General features: G+C 39.4%; 1 pseudogene; it reads left to right on the top strand.

Moving 5' to 3' along the window:
- Positions 1-4,564: 4,564 nt before the first annotated feature.
- LOC102872538 lies at positions 4,565-4,924 on the top strand (annotated as a pseudogene).

Below are 4,924 nucleotides of genomic sequence, written 5' to 3'. Positions count from 1 at the left end.
GCGATTGGCACAGGACAGAGCGGAGCTTAGGGCTGTTGTACATAGGGTCGCTATGAGTCGCAAGCGGCTCGACGGCACATAACAACAACAACAACAGTCTGCACTTACACTTGTAGAAGCAATGTTACTGGACTGTGTCGTAAAAGGTCATTTGGAGAACATACATAATCATGGCAGTTATTTTAATACTTTTTGTTAGGAATTCTATTTACTTTTTTACTGAGATTGTCATAGATTCTCATTCCCTGAATACCTGATATGAGCCAGATTTTTTCTAAGGGGAAATCAAAGAAAACATTAAGAAAGAAGTAGCATTTGATTTGCGTTCTGAAGTTTGGGTATAAAAACCCTTTTCTGATCAAAAGGGAAAAATACTGAGAAATGAAACTTCAAATTGTTATTGGAAACTTAAGTTCTTATACAGATTGAGATTGGCAGAACCTCTACAATATTGCCTAGAAGCAACTTTTCCAAATTTGAGCCTAAAGTATATATTGAAGTTGAAGTTGTCTTGAAAAGAAAGACAAATTTAACTTAATAAATATTGTCTATCTTTAACATTGTGGGTTTGGTTTTTTTAAAAATTGCCTACTCAAGATCAAAATGACAAAATAACTCTAGAGTGCAGATGAGAACTTTAAAAAACAGAGAGTGTAAGTCAACAGTGGTGAAACAATAGGAGATAATCAGAGTGGTAGAGAGATATAGTTATTATCAGTGAAATGTACAGGTGAAAATTGTTAATTGGACAGAGCAGCTTAGCAGCTCCTGTGGGTCTATAACAAGGTCAATGTTTGTACTCTCATTCTGAATGTAACATCATCACAGATATTATCTTGTGTGAGTCTCAGAATAACTCTGTCAACAGGACTGGCTTCACAGATATGAGATCGATTTATGAGGGCCACCTCTCAAAAGGCTCTTTCTTGGTCTAATGCTTTGCTGCCGTGGAAAAGAAATTGTTAATTATTATTTTAATAAGTGTGTATTAGAAGAAACTATAGTTAACCTTGAGAAAAAAGAGAATCCCAGAACACTTAATTTGTTCATACAAAACCTATACTTAGTCCAAGAAGCTCTTATTTGAACAGAGCATGGGAACACTACATGGTTCAAAATGAGGAGATGTGTGAGTCAGGGTTGTATCCACTCTCCATACCTATTCAGTCTGTATTCTAAGAAAATAATTTGAGAAGCTGGACTCTATGAAGAAGAATGTGGCATCAGGATAAGAGAAATATTCTTCAACAACCTGTGTTACACAGATGACTCAAGCTTGTTTGCTGATAGTGAGAACAGGAAACAATTTCTACAGAATATCAAAGATTACAACCTTCAACATGATTGCACATCAACATCAAGAAAACAAAAATCCTCACCACTGGACCAATAAACAACAGCCTGACAGATGCAGAAAAGATTGAAATTGTCAACAATTTCCTCTTGTTTGGATCTACATTGAACACCCCTGGTACCAGCAGTTAGCAGATCAGAGGACCTATTGCATTAGGAAAGTCTGCTCTCTGGGACATATCTCTCCAAGTGACTGAGCAGCAGTAGTATTAGTTTGAAGACTAAGATGTGCATGGTTTGTATAATAGTCTTTTCTACACATTTGTGATATGGACAGTGAATAAGGATGACAAAAAAAATAATCAGTGTCTTTGAGTTATGGTGTTGGAGAAGAGTTCTGAATATCCTGTGGACTGCCAAAAGAACAAACAGATATGTTTCAGAAAAAGTGTAGCCAGAATTCTCCTTAGATGCAAGGATGGAGAAGCTTCATCTCACATTCTCTGAACATGTTACGAGGAGAGGCTATATTGCTAAGAAAGTAAAATATATTCAGAAAGGTAAAGAGTCAATAAAAGAGAGGAAGACCTGCAAGTGGGTGGAATGATTACAGCAATAGAAGAGATGACGGGCATGGCACAAAATAGGACGGGGCTCAGATCTGTTGTTCTTAGGGTTCCTATGAGTTGTGCTCAACTTGCTAGCACCTCACAACAAAAACATTGTAACAAGGGGAAAAATCCAACTCATTTTCTTCACATTAGTTCTCAGTCATAGGTGATAATTTTTTTATTATTGGTATATGAACACTGCTCAAGTCTTTCTTTCTCAGGGTCACTGTGAGTTGTCTACGACTCGACAGCACCTAACAACAATAACAACGACAACATAGAGAGAGCTACGTTGGCCTAGTGGACAGAAAGTTATGGTACCAAGCTCAAGGCGGGTGATTTTTAATCTGCAGCCCTCAGGCCTGGTTCAAATTGTATTTTTGAAGTTGCAAATAAAGATACCATTTGACCCAGCAATTCCACTACTGGGAATATACCCTAAAGAGAACATAAATGACATCCAAGTAGATATATGTATACCCATGTTTATCGTGGCTTTGTTTACAATAGCAGGGATTTGGAAACAACCTAAATGTCCATCAACAAATGAATGGGTAGAGAAGCTGTGGTATATTCGCACAATGGAATACTATGTTGCATTGAAAAACAAGGAACTCAAGCAATATTATTCAAAATGGGTGACCCTGGAGGACATTATGCTGAGTGAGGTATCTCAGTCACAAAGGGACAAATGCTATATGGTGCCACTGTTGTAGAATGAGGCTGGCATTGGGATGGGGGTAAGACTGAGAAAAACTGGATGAAATATGTTTACGGTATTGAAGTCTATGGGGGAGAGAATAGTCTAAAAGTATTATATTTTAGGGCATTATTTTTATCGTAGGAGTACGCAATGAGGGTTGCAGAGTGGATTATATTTGGGGGTAGGGGTGGGGTTTGGGGAGGTGCAGGGGGATTGTGTACCAATGAGGGAGTTTTTCTTTTGCTTTTCAAGGAGAGGAGCAAACGGGGGAGGGGGGCGGTTTGTGCGGGGAGAAGGGTGCAACAATGAATGAATGGAATTCCAAAATCTCTGTAGATGTTCATTGAAATGAAAAATAAACTAAATTAAAAATAAATAAATAAATAATTAATTGTATTTTTGTCAAACATTCTTCTGGGTGGTGTAGTACTGGTCTGTGCATTGCTGTACAGAGGTAATTCGTGGTTTCTGTGATGCTAAACACTGTGACAGTGATGTGCCAAATGTGATAATGGTTACTCATGGTGGACAGTGTTTGGTGGAGTTTCCCAATTAAAACCATCTTGGAAGCAGGGGTGGCACCCACTTCTGAAATGTCTTGCCTCCAGAAACTCTATGAACAGAGCTCAAGTCTTTCATTCATAAGGTCACTATGAGTCTTCTACAACTCGACAGCACCTAACAACATATTTACAAAGTTCATATATTGTTTTTCACGCTGGATCTTCCCCCTTTCCTTTAGACACTCCCTCCCCGCTCCCCCATCATGAGCCCTCTGCTTCCCCGTCCCCTTTTCCCCTTTTTGGATTATGTAATGGTATTATACCGTATTTGTCTTTATGAAACTGAGTTAGTTCACCTAGTATAATGCTCTGCAGTCCCTCCCAATTTAAGTGGTAATTTACAAAATCATTGTTCTTGTGTGCTGTATAATATTTCATTTTGTGAAAATATCGTAATTTCTCAATACATTCCATTGTGGTTGGACATTTGGGCTGTTTCCATCTTCTTGGTATGGTGAATAACACTGTTATAGACACTAGTGTTCAGGTCTCTGTTTGTGCCTCGGTTCTCATTTTCTCAGGGAATATTCCAAGCAGTGGAATAGCTGGGTCATATGGAATTTGTTCGGCTTTTTTGAGGAAATTCCAAACTGTCTTTTAGAGTAGTTGTACGACTTTACAATCCCACCAACAATATATAAGAGTTCCCATCTTGCTACATCCTAGTCAGCATTTATTACTTGCTGCCCTGCTAAGCTTTGCCGCTGCTACTGGGGTAAGATGGTATCTCATTGTGGTTTTAAATTGCATCTCTCTTATTGCCAGTGATTTTGAACATTTACACATGTGCCTATAGACCATGCAAATGTCTTCCTCTGTGAAAAGTCTTTCCATATCTCTTGCCCATTTTGTAGTTGGATTATCAATCTTTTTCTTCTGGAGGCCCACATCAGTAGTAACCAAAATAGCATAGTACTGGTACAATGGCAAGCACAAAGACCAATGGTATAGAATTGAGACTCCAGAAATAGATGCAACTATCTGCAATCAACAGATATTTGACAAAGAAATAAAACCCATCAAATGGGGAAATGATAGCCTCAACAAACAGTGCTGGCAAAACTGGACTGCTTAACGACAGAAAGTTGGAACAGGATTCACACTTCACACCATACACAAACAGTAACTCATGATGGACCAGAGGCCTGAGAATAAAGCCCAAAACCATAAAGTTCATAAGGGGCAAATCGGGATCAAGCTTAAAAGTCCTCTTCTATGGTGTAAAGAGACTGCCAAATACAGTCAGAAATGTACAGTCTGAAGAGGATATGACTGATGAATGGGACTTTCTAAAGATTAAATCTCTGTGCTCATTAAAAACTTTTTCCAACAGGGTGAAAAGAAAACCTAGATGCGACACTTCCGGTAGCGGCGACTGGAGAGAGCCGAGCAAGATGGGTCAAAGTCAGAGTGGCGGTCATGGTCCTGGAGGTGGCAAAAAGGATGACAAGGACAAGAAAAAGAAATACGAACCTCCTGTCCCAACCAGAGTGGGGAAAAAGAAGAAGAAAACAAAGGGACCCGATGCTTCCAGCAAACTGCCACTGGTGACACCACATACTCAGTGCCGGTTAAAATTGCTGAAGCTGGAGAGAATTAAAGACTATCTTCTCATGGAGGAAGAATTCATTAGGAATCAGGAGCAGATGAAGCCACTAGAAGAAAAGCAAGAGGAGGAGAGGTCAAAGGTGGATGACCTGCGGGGGACCCCAATGTCAGTGGGAACGTTGGAGGAGATCATTGACGACAACCAC

Source organism: Elephantulus edwardii, unplaced genomic scaffold, assembly GCF_000299155.1.
Source record: "Elephantulus edwardii isolate Elephantulus edwardi_28Jun2011 unplaced genomic scaffold, EleEdw1.0 scaffold00045, whole genome shotgun sequence".
In the NCBI taxonomy this organism is placed as follows: domain Eukaryota; kingdom Metazoa; phylum Chordata; class Mammalia; order Macroscelidea; family Macroscelididae; genus Elephantulus; species Elephantulus edwardii.
Note: the sequence above shows the minus strand (reverse complement) of the source record. Positions and strands in the feature narration are given on the sequence as shown.